The sequence below is a fragment of the Macaca nemestrina genome, chromosome 8 (assembly GCF_043159975.1).
Source record: "Macaca nemestrina isolate mMacNem1 chromosome 8, mMacNem.hap1, whole genome shotgun sequence".
NCBI lineage: Eukaryota > Metazoa > Chordata > Mammalia > Primates > Cercopithecidae > Macaca > Macaca nemestrina.
Window position 1 is genome coordinate 75,418,882 of NC_092132.1, and position 18,289 is coordinate 75,437,170.

The 18,289-nt window shown below is 44.1% G+C and overlaps 1 pseudogene; it reads right to left on the bottom strand.

The window, feature by feature from the left end:
- Nucleotides 1-1,858: 1,858 nt before the first annotated feature.
- Nucleotides 1,859-3,157, bottom strand: LOC105483607 (elongin-B-like; annotated as a pseudogene).
- Between the last annotated feature and the right edge of the window lie 15,132 nt (nucleotides 3,158-18,289).

The following is an 18,289-nucleotide window of genomic DNA, read 5'->3' on the forward strand; positions in this document are numbered from 1 at the left end:
CGGTTTGCTAGTATTTTATTGAGGATTTTCGCATCGATGTTCATCAGGGATATTGGTCTAAAAGTCTCTCTTTTTTTTGTGTGTCTCTGCCAGGCTTTGGTATCAGGATGATACTAGCCTCATAAAATGAGTTAGGGAGGATTCCCTCTTTTTCTATTGGTTGGAATAGTTTCGGAAGGAATGGTACCAGCTCCTCTTTGTACCTCTGGTAGAATTCGGCTGTGAATCCATCTGGTTCTGAACTTTTTTTGGTTGGTAGGCTATTTATTATTGCCTCAATTTCAGAGCCTGTTATTGGCCTATTCAGAAATTCAATTTCTTCCTGGTTTAGTCTTGGGAGGGTGTATGTGTCAAGGAATTTATCCATTTTTTCTAGATTTTCTAGTTCATTTGCATAGAGGTGTTTATAGTATTTTCTGATGGTAGTTTGTATTTCTGTGGGATTGGTGGTGATATCCCCTTTATCATTTTTTATTGTATCTATTTGATTCTTCTCTCTTTTCTTCTTTATCAGTCTTGCTAGTGGTCTATCAATTTTGTTGACTTTTTAAAAAATCCAGCTCCTGGATTCATTTATTTTTTGAAGGTTTTTTTTTGTGTTTCTATCTCCTTCAGTTCTGCTCTGATTTTAGTTATTTCTTGCCTTCTGCTAGCTTTTGAATTTGTTTGCTCTTGCTTCTCTAGTTCCTTTAACTGTGATGTTAGGCACTAGATCTTTCCTGCTTTCTCTTGTGGGCATTTAGTGCTATAAATTTCCCTCTACACATTGTTTTAATTGTGTCCCAGAGATTCTGGTACGTTGTGTCTTTGTTCTCACTGGTTTCAAAAGAATATCTTTATTTCTGCCTTCATTTCATTATTTACCCAGTAGTAAGGAGTATTCAGTATTCAGGAGCAGGTTGTTCAGTTTCCATGCATTTGTGTGGTTTTGAGTGAGTTTCTTAATCCTGAGTTCTAATTTGATTGCACTGTGGTCTGAGAGACAGTTTGTTGTGATTTCTGTTCTTTTACATTTGCTGAGGAGTCCTTTACTTCTAACTATGTGGTCAATTTTGGAATAAGTGCGACGTGATGCTCACATGAATGTATATTCTGCTGATTTGGGGTGGAGAGTTCTGTAGATGTCTATTAGGTCTGTTTAGTGGAGAGCTGAGTTCACTTCCTGGATATCCTTGCTAACCTTCTGTCTTGTTGATCTGTCTAATATTGACAGTGGGATGTTAAAGTCTCCCATTATTACGATGTGGGAGTCTTAGTCTCTTTTTAGGTCTCTAAGGACTTACTTTATTAATCTGGGTGCTCCTGTATTGGATGCATATATATTTAGGAAGATTAGCTCTTCTTGTTGAATTGATCCCTTTACCATTATGTAACGGCCTTCTTTGTCTCTTTTGGTCTTTGTTGGTTTAAAGTCTGTTTTATCAGAGACCAGGATTGCAATCCCTGCTTTTTTTTTTGCTTTCCATTTGCTTGGTAGATCTTCCTCCATCCCTTTATTTTGAGCCTATGTGTGTCTCTGCACGTGAGATGGGTCTCTTGAATACAGGACACTGATGGGTCTTGACTTTTTATCCAATTTGCCAGTCTATGTCTTTTAATTGTGGCATTTATCCCATTTACATTTAAGGTTAATATTGTTATGTGTGAATTTGATCCTGTCATTATGACGTTAGCTGGTTATTTTGCCTGGTTAGTTGATGTAGTTTCTTCATAGCATCGATGATCTTTACAATTTGGCATGTTTTTGCAGTGGCTGGTATTGGGTGTTCCTTTCCATGTTTAGTGTTTCCTTCAGGAGCACTTTCTTTTTCTTTTCCCAGATCTCTTTTACTGGGGGCAATGGGCCTCTTGGGGGTCCTCACTGCATGGCTTGTTCATTGGCACTGCTTCCTGAGTCCTGGGGCTTCATCACATCAGGCAGCTTGGAGGGGTTGGAGAACGGCTCAATGCACAGGGTCTCAAAGGTGTCATCTGCCCGGAAGGCCAGCCCCACTGTTGCTGGGGCCTGTGGCCGTGCTGTTTGACTGGTGAAGCCATACTCACCCAGTGTTTTGCCATCATCCAAGATGGTCAACCTTGTACAGCCGCTGCTCATCAGGAGGCAGGTTGAGGATGCCCTCGACAATGCGCTTCAGCTCTAACACTGTGCTGGACTGCTTGGCATCCATGAAGATGGTGGTCTTGTGGAGCCAGATCATGAGGAACATGTCCTGGGGGTGGCAGACTAGTGTGAGCACTAAGCCTGGCCCCCAGTGTGGCCAAGCCGCCCCCTGCCACCCCTGGCCCGGCCTGGCCCGGCCACCAGGAGCTCTTGTAAGGCAGGCCTGGTGGTGACAAAATCTCTTAGCATTTGCTTGTCTGTAAAGGATTTTATTTCTCCTTCACTTACGAAGCTTAGTTTGGCTGGATATGAAATTCTGGGTTGAAAATTCTTTTCTTTAACAGTGTTGAATATTGGCCCCCCACCCTCTTCTGGCTTGCAGAGTTTCTGCTGAGAGATCTGCTGTTAGTCTGATAGGCTTCCCTTGTGGGTAACCCAACCTTTCTCTCTGGCTGCCCTTAACAATTTTTCTTTTATTTCAACCTTGGTGTATCTGACAATCATGTGTCTTGGGGTTGCTGTTCTCTAGGAGTATCTTTGTGGTGTTCTCTGTATTTCCAAATTTGAATATTGGCCTGCCTTGCTAGGTTGGAGAAGTTCTCCTGGATAATATCCTGCAGAGTGTTTTCCAACTTGGTTCCATTCTCCTCGTCACTTTCAGCCACACCAAACAGGCGTGGATTTGGTCTTTTCACATAGTCCCATATTTCTTAGAGGATTTGTTCATTTCTTTTCACTCTTTTTTCTCTAAACTTCTCTTCTCACTTTATTTCATTAATTTGATGTTCGATCACTGATACCCTTTCTTCCACTTGATCAAATCGGCTATTGAAGCTTGTGCATGCATCACAAGTTCTCGTGCCATGGTTTTCAGCTCCATCAGGTCATTTAAGGTCTTCTCTACACTGTTTATTCTAGTTAGCCATTCATCTATTTTTTTTTCAAGGTTTTTAGCTTCCATGTGATGAGTTTAACATCCTCCTTTAGCTCGAAGAAGTTTGTTATTACCGAGCTTCTGAAGCCTACTTCCGTCAGCTCATCAAAATCATTCTCCATTCAGCTTTGTTCCATTGCTGGCAAGGAGCTGCGATCCTTTGGAGAAGAAGAGGTGCTCTAGTTTTTAGAATTTTCAGCTTTTCTGCTCCGGTTTCTCCCCATCTTTGTGGTTTTATCTACCTTTGGTCTTTGATGTTGATGACCTACATATGGGGTTTTGGTGTGGATGTCCTTTTTGTTGATGTTGATGCTATTCCTTTCTATTTGTTAGTTTTCCTCCTAACAGTCAGGTCCCTCAGTTGCAGGTCTGTTGGAGTTTGCTGGAGGTCCACTCCAGACCCTGTTTGCCTGGGTATCACCAGCGGATGCTGCAGAACAGCAAATATTGCAGAACAACAAATATTGCTGCCTGATCCTTCCTCTAGAAGGTTCATCCCAGAGGGGCACCTGCCTGTATGAGGTGTTAGTCAGCCCCTACTGGGATGTGTCTCCCAGTTAGGCTACACGGGATCAGGGACCCACTTGAGGAGGCAGTCTGTCTGTTCTCCAAGCTCAAACACCATGCTGGGAGAACCACTGCTCTCTTCAGAGCTGTCAGATAGGGACGTTTAAGTCTGCAGAAGTTTCTGCTGCCTTTTGTTCAGCTATGCCCTGCCCCCAGAGGTGGAGACTACAGAGGCAGCTGACCTTGCTGAGCTGCAGTGAGCTCTGCCCAGTTTGAGCTTTGCTGGCTGCTTTGTTTACCTACTCAAGCCTCAGCAATAGTAGACGCCCCTCCCCCTGCCAGACTGCTGCCTTGATCTCAGACTGTTGATCTAACTACCTTGATCAGACTGTTGACTGCTGCTTTGATCTCGGACTGTTGTGCTAGCAGTGAGCAAGGCTCTGCGGGTGTGGGACCCACCAAGCCAGGCACGGGATATAATCCTGGTATGCTGTTTGCTAAGACCATTGGAAAAGTGCAGTATTTGTGTGGGAGTGTCCGATTTTTCTAGGTACCATCTGTCACGGCTTCCTTTGGCTAGGAAAGGGAAATTACCCTACCCCTTGTGCTTCCCAGGTGAGGTGATGCCTTGCCCTGCTTCGGCTCACCCTCCATGGGCTGCATCCACCGTTCAACCAGTCCCAGTGAGATGAACCAGCTACCTCAGTTGGAAATGCAGAAATCACCTGTCTTCTGTGTCGATCATGCTGGAAGCTGCAGATCAGAGATGTTTATATTTGGCCATCTTGGAATGGAATCTATCTTTTTCTTTTGAGACAGGGTTCCACTCTGTCACCCAGGCTGGATTAAAGTGGTGCGACCTTGGTTCACTGCAGCCTCAACCTCCCAGGCTCAAGCAATATTCCTACCTCAGGCTCCTAAGTAGCTGGGACTATAGGAACATGCCATTATGCCAGGCTATTTTTGCATTTTTTTGTAGAGACAGGGTTTCCCATGTTGCCCAGGATGATCTTGAACCTCTGAGCTCAAACAATCCTCCCGCCTTGGCCTCCCAAATGGACTTCTGAAAACGCTAAATGAGGCCGGGCACGGTGGCTTATGCCTGTAAATCCAGCACTTTGGGAGGCCGAGGTGGGCTGGTCACCTGAGATCAGGGGTTCAAGACCTGCCTAGCCAACATGGCAAAACCCCATCTCTACTGAAAATGCAAAAATTAGCAGGGTGTGGTGGTGCATTTCTGTAATCTCAGCTACTCAGGAGTCTGAGGCAGAAGAATCACTTGAATCCGGGAGGCAGAGGTTGCAGTGAGCCGAGATTGTGCTACTGCACTCCAGCCTGGGTGACAGAGCAAGACTCAATCTCAAAAAAAAAAAAAAAAAAAAAAATGCTGAATGATTCTTAAACTGCAGGATGTCATTAAGTTTCACAGATAACTTTTTTTTCCCCTTTTCTTCAAGCTCTTAATACATTTGGAGAAATAAAACTCCAAATATTAGAGAAGGCTGTTTTTGAATTTGTCAGTCTGATAGGCATATGATAATAAACTGAAATAATATTGGAAAATTACCATGGGCAACTTTTTTTTAGGGTCTTCACTTTTTACTGCCTCTGTCTCAGAAAAAGAGCCTTAGTCATTGAGAACCACATTACACAGACTAGATAGACAGAATATAAACATGTGCAGCCACTTACTTACCTTATCATACAGCACACACAGCTTGGCACACGCAGAAGCTGCTGTTTCCTGCAGGGAATGGCTTCCCCCAGATCAGGCAAGCCAAGCCCATGCCCCCTAAGTGGGTCTGGAGATGAGTCAGACTTGCAGGTCTTTATGGCCAGGCTCTCTGTGGTGGCTTGGGCTTTGCTGAGTCAGTTCAAGAAGGATTCCCAAGGCTACCCTTGGGAAGGGTAAATTGGGTAAAGTTGGGAGTGGCCTGAAAATCTGGTCCTTCTGGTAGGAGAGGGCTGTACAGAGGCTTTTCCTGAGTCTGGGGGACAGTATAAAGTCAGGCTGTGCAAAATGGGGCAGGTTTGGCTCTGTGGCGAGGACTCCTCCTTGTAGTGTCCTACAAGGGACTCCAGAGGTGATCTGGTGGGCTAGGACCTCCTCACACCGCCAGACTTGCTCTCTGGCCTTTGGGGTGGCCGAGCCTAACTTCACGTTTGCCTGTCTCCCCTTCCTCACTATTCTCTGAGCCCTAGTGGCCTTCTTTCTCCTTCTCCACTAAGCCAATCTTGTTCCCACCTCAGGCTCTTTGCAGTTGTTTTTGCTGTAACTTTCTGCCTTTTAAATTTATTTTTCCATTTTTCTTCACGTTAATTAATTAATTACATTTTATTTTTTTGAGATGGATTTTCACTCTTGTTGCCCAGGCTGGAGTGCAGTGGTGCGATCTCAGCTCACTGCAACTTCTGCCTTCCAGTTTCAAGTGATTCTCTTGCTTTAGCCTCCTGAGTAGCTGGAATTACAGGTGCCTGTCACCATGTCTGCCTAATTTTTTTGTATTTTTAGTAGAGACAGGGTTTCACCATGTTGGCCAGGCTAGTCTCCAACTCTTGACTTCCTGATCTGCCCGCCTTGGCCTCCTAAAGTGTTGGGATTACAGGCGTGAGCCACTGTGCCAGTCTATTCATTTATTTATTTTTTGAGACGGAGTTTCATTCTCGTTGCCCAGGCTGGAGTGCAATGGCGTGGTCGCGGCTCTCTGCCGCTCAGGTTCAAGTGATTCTCCTGCCTCAGCCTCCCAAGTAGCTGGGATTACAGGCACATGCCACCAAGCCTGGCTAATTTTGTATTTTTAGTAGAGGCAGGGTTTCTCCCTGTTGGTCAGGCTGGTCTCGAACTCCCGACCTAAGGTGATCCGCACCCCCCCAGCATCCCAAAGTGCTGGGATTACATGTGTGAGCCTCTGCGCCCACCTATTTATTTATTTTTAGTTGATAATAATTATGTATATGTATGGGGTACAATGTGACATTTTGATCTATGTACACATTGTAGAAAGATTCAATCAAGTTAGTTAACGTATCCATTACCTTACCAACTTATCATCTTTTTTTCTTGTGGTGAGAATGTTAAAAATATATTGTTTTAGCAATCTTTTTTTTTGAGACCAAGTCTTGCTCTGTTGCCTAGGCTGGACAGTGCCGTGGTGCGATCTCAGCTCTCTGCAACCTCCACCTCCCAGATTCAAGTGATTCTTCTACCTCAGCCTCCTGAGTAGCCAGAATTACAGGCACACGCCACCATGCCCAGCTAATTTTTTGTATTTTTAGTACAGATGGGGTTTCACCATGTTGGCCAGGCTGGTCTCTAGCTCCTGACCTCAAGTGATCCATCCACATTGGTCTCCCAAAGTGCTGGGATTACAGGCGTAAGCCACTGGGCTCAGTTCTTTTAGTAGTTTTGAAATACACATTATTAATAATTGTGGACCAGCGTGGTGGCTCACACCTGTAATCCCAGCAGTTTGGGAGGCCGAGGTGGGCAGATCACGAGGTCAGGAGATCGAGACCATCCTGGCCAACAAGGTGAAACACCATTTCTATAAAAATACAAAAATTAGCTGGGCGTGGTGGTGAGTGCCTGTAATCCCAGCTACTTGGGAGGCTGAGGCAGGAGAATCCTTTGAACCTGGGAGGCGGAGGTTGCAGTGAGCTGAGATTGCGCCACTGAACTCCAGCCTGGAGACAGAGCTAGACTCTGTCTCAAAAAAAAAAAAAAAAAAAAAAAAAAAAAAAATTGTGGGCCAGTCACAGTGGTTCACGTCTGTAATTTCAGCACTTTGGGAGGCCAAGGCGGGTGGGTCACCTGAGGTCAGGAGTTGGAGACCAGCCTGGCCAACATGGTGAAACCCCATCTGTACTAAAAATACAAAAAATTAGCTGGGTGGTGGCAGGTGCCTGTAGTCCCAGCTAGTCAGGAGGCTGAGGCAGGAGAATTGCTTGAACCTGGGAGGAGGAACCTGGTTGCAGTGAGCTGGGATCGCACCACTGCACTCCAGTCAGGGTGACAGAATGAGACTTCATCTCAAAAAAAAAAAAAAAAAAAAAAAAAAAAAATTGTGGTCAGCGTGGTGCAGTGGCTCATGCTTGTAATCACAGCATTTTGGGAGGCAAGTGGATTGCTTGACCCTGGGAGTTCAAAAGCAGCCTGGGCACATAGCAAAACTCATCTTTATTTAAAAAAAAAAATTAGCTAGGCATGTTGGTGCATGCTGGTAGTCCTAGCTGCTTGGGAGGTTGAAGTGGGAGGATCACTTGTGCCTGGGAGGTTGAGGCTGCAGTGAGCTGTGATCCTGCCACTGCACATCAGCCTGGGTGACAAAGCAAGACCCTATCTCAAAAAAACACAAGAAACAAACAAAAAAAAAACAACTGTGGTCATCATGCGGTACAATAGATTACTAAAACTTATTTCTTCAGTCTGAGACTTAGCACCTTTTGATTAATACCTTCCCTTTACCCATCCCTCCTCTTCCCCTCCAGCCTCTAGTAACTACCTTTCTAGTCTCTGTTTCTGTGCCTTTGATGTTTTTAGATCCCACATAAAGTGAGATGATATAGCATTTGTCTTTTTGTGTTTGGCTTATTTCACTTACCATAATGTCTTCCAGTTCCATTCATGTTGTTGTGACTGACAAAAATTTTCTTCTTCTTAAAGACTATATAGTATTCCATTGTGTGTATACACCACATTTTCTTTCTTTCTTTTTTTTAGAGACAGGATCTTGCTCTGTTGCCCAGGCTGGAGTGCAACTGTGTGATCTCAGCTCACTGCACTCTTGATTCCCCTGGACTCAAGTGATCCTCTCACCTCAGCCCTTAGCCTCCTGAGTAGTTGGGACCACAGGTGTATGCTACCAAGTCGCACTCGTTTTTGTATTATTTTGTAGAGATAGGGTTTCACCCTGTTGCCCAGGCTGATCTTGAACTCCTGGGCTCAAGCAATCCACCTGCCTTGGCTTCCTAAAGTGCTGGGGTTATAGGTGTGAGCCACCATGCCTGGCCTACCACATTTTCTCTATTCTTCTGTTGATAAACACTTAGATTGCTTTCATATCTTGGCTATCAGGAATAATTCTGAAATGAACATAGGAATGCAGATATCTCTTTGACACTGTGATTTCAATTCCTTTGGGTTTATACTCAGAAGAAGGATTACTGATCATATGGTAATTCTAATTTTAGTTTTTTTGAGGAATCTCCATCTATTTTCAAAATGGCTTAAATGTAAGAGCTGAAACCCTAAAACTACTAGAAGAAAAGCTCAACATTAATCTGGGCAGTGATTTCTTAGATAGGACTCCAAAAGAACAGGAAACAAAAACAATAATAGACAAATGGGGGGTGCAGTGGTTTATGCCTATAATCCCAGCACTTTAGGAGGCTGAGGTGGGTGGATCACCTGAGGTCAGAATTTCAAGACCAGCCTGGCCAACATGGTGAAACCCCGCTTCTACTGAAAATACAAAAAATTAGGCTCATGCCTTAGTCCCAGCACTTTGGGAGGCTGAGGTGGGCGGATCACAAGGTCAGGAGTTCGAGACCAGCCTGGCCAACATGGTGAAACCCCATCTCTACTAAAAATACAAATATTAGCTGGGTGTGGTGTTGGGTGCTTGTAATCCTAGCTGCTCGGGAGGCTGAGGCAGAAGAATTGCTTGACCCCAGGAGGCAGAGGTTGCAGTGAGCTGAGATGCCGCCATTGCACTTCAGCCCAGGTGACAGCCTGAGACTCTGTCTCAAAAAAAAAGAAAAAAAGAAAAAAAGAAAAAAAAACCCCAAGACAAATGGGATTTCATCAAACTAAAAATCTTCTGCATAGCAAAGGAAACAATTAACAGAGTGAAGAAACAACCCATGGAATGGAAGAAAATATTTGTAAACCATATATCTAATTGGGGCTAGTATGCAAAATATATTAAAAAACTCAAACGACTCAATAGCAAGAAAACAAATAACCTGATTTAAAACATGCTCAAAAGCTGGGCTTGGTGGCTCACACCTGTAATCCTGGCACTTTGGGAGACTGAGCTGGGTGAATCACTTGAGCCCAGGAGTTTGAGACCAGCCTGGGCAACATGGTAAACTGTATTAAAAAAAAAAAAAGAAGAAAAGAAAAAAAGAAAAAGGCTCACGCCTGTAATCCCAGGACTTTGGGAGGCCAAGGCAGGCGGGTCACCTGAAGTCACAAGTTTGAGACCAGCCTGGCCAACATGGTGAAAGCCTGCCTCTATTAAAAATACAAAAATTAGCCTGGTGTGGTGTCACGGGCCTATAATCCCAGCTACTCGGGGGGCTGAGGCAGGAGAATTGCTTGAACTCGGGAGGTTGCAGTGAGCTTAGATTGCACTACTGCAGTTCAGCCTGGGTGACAGAGTGAGACTCTGTCTCAAAAAAGAAAAGAATGCTCAAAGGATCTACATAGACATACCAACGGCCAATATATATATGAAAAAAATGCTTAATAGATACATGACAAAAATGCTTAACATCTCTAATCATCAGGGAAATGCAAATTAAAAACCACAATGAGATATCACTCCACACCTGTTAGGATGGCTGCTAACAAAAAGATATATAAGGCTTGTGCGGTGGCTCACACCTGTAATCCCAGAACTTTGTGAGGCTGAGGCGGGTGGATTATCTGAGGTCAGGAGTTTGAGACAAGCCTGCCCAACTTGACGAAACCCTGTCTCTACTAAAAATACAAAAAGTAGCTGGGCTTGGTGGTGGGCACCTGTAATCCTAGTTATTGGGGAGGCTGAGACAGGACAATCACTTGAACCCGGGAGGCGGAGGTTGCAGTGAGCCAAGATCACGCCATTGCACTCCAGCCTGGGCAACGAGTGAAACTCCAGTATTGGTGAGGATGTAGAGAAAAGGGAACCATTGTAAACCGTAGGTGGGAATGCAAACTACTTTACCTTTCTGCCATTTTTAGATACTCATATGGTTGGTTCCATTGTTTCACTCAAGTTTTGCCTCAAGTGTCACTTTCTCAGAGAATCTACCTTGATATCTCCCATCATCCCTTTTAGGCACAACATCCTGTTTTCTTATCTTCAATGCACTTATTTTGCACTTTTATATACTTGTCTTTCTTATTCCACTAAAATATAATCACCAGAACAGCAGAGACCACATCTGCCTCATTCAGTGCTGCATCCCTAGTGTTTAGAATATACAAGATGCTCAATACCTGTTGCATGGAAGGATGAGTAGATGAACCTGCCAGGAGTTGAATTGCCCTAGAAGACTGTCCAGTTCCATTTTTGGAAGAAAGGCACAAGAGGCTCTAGCTTTAGTGACTTCTCAGTGCCTAGGGAACTTCTCCATGACGTGCGGTAAAACAGGCCCTCTTTTCCCCTTAGGGTCTGATATTGTAGGTGGAGAGAACTACTCAGCTGACTTAACTTGTAAGTTCTTATTTGAGAAAATAGTCTAGTGCCCAGTGGGGCATGTGTGTGAGTATGTGTGTGGGTGTCTGGCATCTTAGCTTTATCATGATAAAGTTTCTTTCTTCTTCCTAGTGAAGAAGAAAGAAGGGGAGGGAGTAGGGGTGGAAACTTAATTATAAGAAATAATCTTGGGCACCTGCCAAAGGAGGTGAAACAATATGGAAAGACAAGATAGGCTAGTGTACAAGACCACAGTGTGGGTTCTTGGGGTACAGAGGACAGAAGACCTCTAATCTCCCCTATCTGTACTGTGGGCTTTGTTCAGTGGCAAACTTCTAGTCACATTTCCTGGTAGCCATAAAAAAAACTAATCATAGCTGGGCACGGTGGCTCTCACCTGTAATCCGAGCAATTTGGGAGGCTGAGACAGGTGGGTCACTTGAGGTCAGGAGTTCCAGACCAGCCTGGCCAACATGATGAAACCCTGTTTGTATTAAAAATACAAAAATTAGCTGGACGCAGTGGCGGTGCCTGTAATCTCAGTTACTCAGGAGGCTGAGGCAGGAGGATCACTTGAACCTGGGAGATGGAGGTTGCAGTGAGCTGAGATTGCGCCACTGCACTCCAACCTATGACAGAGTGAGACTCCATCTCAACAAACAACCAATCAACCCAGAAAAACCAATCACATGTAAGGAAATTATATTGGAAAGAGAAAGGGAATAAAAAAGTAAAATAGAAAGAGGTAAAAAGCTAGAGGAGATAAAATTAAGAATCATCTAAGAAAAAAATTTAAAAAAGAGTACAACTAAGCACTAAGAGTTTAAGACAGGTAAAAGAGTAAGACATTTTGAAAATTAGAGTTGTGTAAAAGAGTTAAAAGACATGGAAAGCTAGAACTACTGAAATGAAAAGGTAAGGATGAAAGTGAGAAGGAAATATGTTAAAAATAAAGCTGGAGAGTTGAGAATCAAAATAGTTTTTTTTGAAACAAGTAACAAAATTTCAAAAAGAAACTTTAAAAAGTCATCAAAATGTGAAAAATAACTATGTAAAGTAAAAGAAAATAAAGACAAGGTAGGCATAAGAAGTCTAAAAGGTGAAGAAACTTAAGAGAGAAACAAATCATTGATAACAACTGAATGTCAGGGAGGCTGAGGTTCTACTTCCAGGGCAAAGGGCATCTGACTTCCAGAAACAGCCACCCCAGGGCTGCCAGCTGCTCTTAGGCAATGCCCAACACTGGCATTTAGTATTGTGTTACATGTGCTGTTCAGTAGGGCATGAGTCTTCCTAGAGTGAAGTTGGGTTAGTTAATCGGGTACTCTAAAGTCTAATGTAAGGCTTTGAATACTAGGTGAAGAATTCAGCCAACATTCATTGTACAAAATTGAGAGCCTTCAAACATCTGCCACAGGAAGTCATTGTGTTTGAGAAATATTAAACCTGAAAATATTTGAGACTAAAGACTAGAGAAGAGCTAAGAAGTTATATTACTGAGTAATCCAGAAATGAAGTGTTACATAAGAGCTTGGATTAGCAATGGGAAGTTTAGGGAAAGAAACAGCTGGGTGGGAAAATTTAAGAAGACTTGATAATGTGTAGTGAAGGGTTAGAATATAGGACTGACAGGTAACCTGGTTTTGAATTGGGTGTGTGAAGGGGTGGCCTGCTCCTCCACACCTGTGGGTGTTTCTCGTTAGGTGGAACCAGAGACTTGAGAAAAGAAATGAGACACAGAGACAAAGTATAGAGAAACCAGTCTCTGAGTTCCCTTAGTATTTATTGACAATTATCTTTACCATCTTAAAGATAAGGGAGTGGCAGGACAATAGGATCATTGTAGGGAGGAAATCGGCAGTAAGACATATGAACAAAAACCTCTGTGACATGAATAAGTTTAAAGGAAAATGCTGTGCCTTGAGATGCATATGCAAACATCTCCATAAACCTTTTAGCATTATTTCAGCCTATCACATGGGGAGAAACCTTGGACAATACCTAGCTTTCCTAGGCAGAGGTCCCTGCGACCTTTGGCTGTGTAGTGTCCCTGGGTAGTTGAAATTAAGAGAATGGTGATGACTTTTAACCAGCAAGCTGCCTTCAGGCACTTGTTTAACAAAGACACATCCTGCACAGCCCAAAATCCATTAAACCTTGAGTCACCGCAGCACATGTCTCTTGCAAGGACAAGGTTGGGGGTAGGGTCACAGATTAACAGCATCTCAAATACAGAACAAAATGGAGTCTCTTATGTCTACTTCTTTCTATATAGACACAGTAACAGGCTGATCTCTCTTTCTTTTCCCCACAGGTGTGTTTGGTATGTTACTAGGAAATCTTTCTCAAGTGACTTAAACAATGAGAAAAACAGATCCCCTCAAATAAAAATAAGTCTATTCTTATTCTTGGGTTTGTTAATTCAATGACTCAAAGTCAAAGGCAGTATCAAGGACTTTCATACTCAGTGAGTTGGCTCTGCTGAGTATGACTTTGGTTGGTTTTCTTTATGGTGTATATGACTGCTCTAGTTTCATATTCCCATCTTTTTTTTTTTTTTGAGATGGAGTTTCACTCTTGTTGCCCAGGCTGGAGTGCAATGGCGCAATCTCAGCTCACCGCAACCTCTACCTCCTGGGTTCAAGTGATTCTCCTGCCACAGTCCCCTAAGTAGCTGGGATTACAGGCATGCACCACCACACCCAGCTAATTTTGTATTTTTAGTAGACACAGGGTTTTTCCATGTTGGTCAGGCTCGTTTTGAACTCCCGACCTCAGGTGATCTGCCTGCCTTGGCCTCCCAAAGTGCTGGGATTATAGGCATGAGCCACTGCGCCCGGCCTTATATTCCATCTTTATAAACAGATGATAACTCTTTTTTTTTTTTTTTTTGAGACAGACTTTTGCACCAATGACCAGGCTGGAGTTCTGTGGCACAATCACTGCTCACTGCAGTCTGGACCTTCTGGGCTTAAGTGATCCTCCCATCTTAGCCTCCCAAGTAGCTGGGACCACAGGTGTGTGCCACCATGCCCAGTTATTTTTTTATTTTTACTTTTTATAGAGACAAGTCCTCCCTATGTTGCTCAGGCTGGTCTTGAACTCCTGAGCTCAAGAGAGCCTCTTGCCCCGGCTTCAGGAAGTGTTGGAGTTACAGGCATGAGTCACTGTGCTTGGCTCAGAAGGTAACTCTTAAGTGGTTGAAGAGGAGCTGTCTCTTTTTACCAGTGAAAAATCTTTTCCAGAAACCCACTTTCCTCCCACAGCAGACTTTCCCTCATGTCTCATTGGTCAGAATCATGCCACATGCTCATATCTAAACCAGTCATTGGGCGAACGAAATAAGAGTATGATTAAACCGGTCACGGTTAGGGAAGAGTCTGGACTCACGTGAAATAATGGGTATGGGCTACCCGAATGAAATTGAGATATTATTAGCAAGGCAGAAGGTGGAGGCATGACTGTGAATATAGGCAACCACCAGTGTCTGCTTGGATGTCTGACTATGGAATATCTTCAGATCTGACAAGAAGTCAGACTGTAAACATTTTGCCCAAAAACTTAGTGTTACAAATGTGATCTTTTGAGAGAACAGCTTGTCAGGAGCCCAAGGAAAGAACACTCCATACAGTTGGAGATGGCTTTCATCATTTCTGCTTTACTCTGAATAATATTTGTCCTCTTAAATTGCTCTCCAAATCTTTTTTCAACCTTTTAAATCATAATTGTGGCTAAGCTCAGAATTTTTCTAAGTTTCAAATGGCAGGTAAGAACTTAGGAAATAATACATTCTGTGTGTACTGAATTCCAGGAAAAGAATGAAATATGACTTCAAATTGCTGACATTATATGTTGTATCTGTAAACCAGAGAGTGGCAAAAATAATGCGAAGTTAGCCAAACTCTTGGGCTCACATCACAGGCAGCCAAGTGTGTTGTCATCATCCAAGGAGGAAATGGTCTCTTAAAGGAGACTGTGTCTTTATGCATTGCATTAGCCATTGTAATTTTATGCAAAAACCTTCATGCAGACAGTATGAATGCAGCAGATAGAATTAAATGGGACTTAGGAAGTTAAACTGAAAGAGATTTTTCTCCGTATATGAAGTCATTTACATAGATTTTTGAAACCTTTTTGCTTTTAGCTGTTGTTAGTTTCCAACTATATTTACTCAGCAAAAAGTGTGTTTAATTATGTGAAACTCATAGATTTATTTTGTTAAGAAGTCTATGGGAAGTGTGTGTGTAATGTTGTATTTGTTTGTTGCAACATTGGTGTAGTGAAGATATGAGGACTGGAATCTGAAGGCTTGGATCTTGTCACAATTTGGCCATGACTTAGTTAGATGAACTAACACTCCAAGGGCATTTATCTCAGGGCCTGTCATATGATGAATACTCAATCCCAACCACTATGAAATCTCTTACATTATACGGTAGGTAGTAGGGTTATCCTCACTTTACATACAAGGGGATTAAGGCTCATAGAGAGCAAGTAATTTCTTCAGTTAGTAAGTGGCAGAGCTGGGATCTGAGCTTTTAAGCCAGTGAGGTGACACTAGGCAGATGTCCCTTTGAACCTGTTTTCTTGGCTGCATGAAGAAGATATTGGCTGGGTGCAGTAGCTCATGCCTGTAATCCCAGCACTTTGGCACTTTGGGAAGCTGAGGTGGGACGATTGTTTGAGGCCAGCAGTTTGAGATCAGCCTGGGCAACGTAGTGAGACCCTGTCTCTACAAAAAATACAAAAATTAGTCAGGTGTGGTGGCAACACACCTGAAGTCCCAGCTACTCAGGAGGCTAAGGTGGGAGGATTGCTTGAGCCCGGGAGGTCTAGGCTTCAGTGAGCCATGATCACACCACTGCACTCCAGCTTTTTTTTTTTCCAAAAAAAAAAAAAAAAAAAAGAAAAGAAAAGAAAAGAAGGTACTAGTGAACCCCTATTTCCTCATGGTTACACTACCTTGGGTAACAATTACAATGATGTTTAGAGTCCCAGTTCCCCTCTGGCTCCTTCCCTTCTTCCATTAGGTGCTCAAGCCCTTTCTTGGAGTTTGCAGCTTCAGATGTGGCTATTCACAGCCCTTCTCCTTGTATTTCCATCAGGGGCCCCTTCTTTTTGCTCTTATTTTTAAACTGCTTTTCTTACTTTTATTTATTTTTATTTTTTGAGATGGAGCCTTGAAAGGACACAAAGATAGATGTGTACCCGCCCCCCCCCGCTACACCCTTTGTTCTGCTCTCTAATCTTTGCACATACCAGAGATTTCGTAAGTTCTGTGAGTACCTGTTTTTCTGCACGTACCAGAGATTTTGTTTTGCACATACCCGAGATTTCGTAAGTTCTGTGAGTACCTGTTTTTCTGCATGTACCAGAGATTTTGTAAGTTCTGAGGCAAGGTCACAAGACGTGTTTAAGTAAGATAAACTCTTGCTGCCATAAACCTGCTCTCCCGCCTCAAAGGTTGAACCGAAATATCAGAAATGGTGGGAACCAATCATAGTTAGCCAAATCGCCTTGTTCAAACACTAGCCAATCATATATCTGATTTGTATAATAACTCTATGCCCACTTTTCTTAGACTATATAACACTGCTCGGAGCTCAGCGGGGGAGCTCTCCTGCCCGTCTCATTTCGCGAGCGAGTGAGAGTTCCAGGTTCGAACCTGTAATAAAGATCCTTGCTGCTTAGCTTTGACTCTGGACTCTGGTGGTCTTCTTCGGGGAATAAACGGACGGGGCATAACAAATGGGGGCTCGTCTGGGATTTCCCCCAAGCCCACCGGACCCCCAAGTCAATGGATCTTAATCTGTAGGTAAGCCGGCTTTGTCACTGTCTCTGTCTTTATCTCTGTCTGTCCCCCTGAAATTTCGTGAAACCTGTAATCCGTAATCTGTATTGGTCTGTTCTGTAAGTGGCACGGTCTTGGCGGACGCGCTAAAAGACAGCCACTCGGGACTGGTGGGAGACGTCCCCCAGTGCCCATCTGGGGGCCTCCATCCTTGGTTGCCCCGTCTGACTCAGGTCGGAAGTCTGACACGCACTCGCGAAGGCTCATCGTTTGTCACTGTCTGTCCGTTATTGTTAAGTGTTGAGTGTAAGTCCAAAACGAAACATAAAACCTTTTCTTCCCCTTCCAGGACCGGACCTGTCGGATACTTCCCTCTGCTTCACACTCATTTTCGTCCCTCTTTCTCTTTGTAGGAGCAGTCCAAAGATGGGCAACAACCAGAGCACGCCGCTCTCACTCCTTGTTACCAATTTCAAGGATGTGAAGGCTCGGGGGCGTAACTTAAGCGTAGAACTAAAGAAAGGAAAGCTAGTTACTTTCTGCCGTTCGGAGTGGCCCTCTTTCGGCATAGGGTGGCCCTCCGAAGGAACTTTCTGTCTCTCTATTATTACTAAGGTAAAAACTAAGATTTTCCTGCCAGGGCAGTCAGGACATCCTGATCAAATTCCTTATATTCTAGTGTGGCAAGATCTTGTGGAAAACCCACCGCCCTGGGTAACTCCATTCATCCCTGAGCCCTGCAAGGTCCTAGTAATGCGACCTACAAGACAAAGGACTCCCTCTGCTCCCTCGCCCCCTGTGCTGCCAGACAGCCAGGACCCCCTAACGTTAGAACCCACACTTCCCCCACCATATCCGCACCTTATCCCGCAGGACCCAGTCCCCCAGGGTGGTGCTTCCGTAGAGGGAAACCGAGAAGCGGAAGCAGCCGAGAGCGAAAGTAACCCGGGGGGGGCCGGCCGGCCGAACGCGAGGCCGCGTACTGCAGGACCAAGCTTCCTGACTCCCTGACTCCACCGTAGCCCTGCCTCTCAGAGAAATAGGATCGCTCGATGATACCAGGCTCTCCCGTCTCATGTACTGGCCTTTTTCCACTAGTGATTTATACAATTGGAAGTCCCAAAATGCTAGGTTCTCCGATAATCCCAAAGATCTAACCTCGTTGTTAGACAGTGTCATGTTTACTCACCAGCCGACCTGGGATGACTGTCAACAGCTCCTCCGAATCCTGTTCACAACGGAGGAGCAGGAAAGAATCCAAGTTGAGGCCAGAAAGCTGGTTCCAGGAGATGATGGCCAGCCAACTGCAAAACCTGACCTCATTAACGTGGCTTTTCCTTTGACCTGGCCCAGATGGGACTACAACACGGCAGAAGGTAGGGGACGACTGCTCATTTATCGCCAGACTCTAATGGCGGGTCTCCGGGCTGCAGCTCACAAGCCCACCAATTTGGCTAAAGTATATTCTGTGTTACAAGGTAAGACAGAAAGCCCCGCTGTGTATTTAGAGAGATTAATGGAAGCTTTCAGACAGTTTACCCCTATGGACCCGG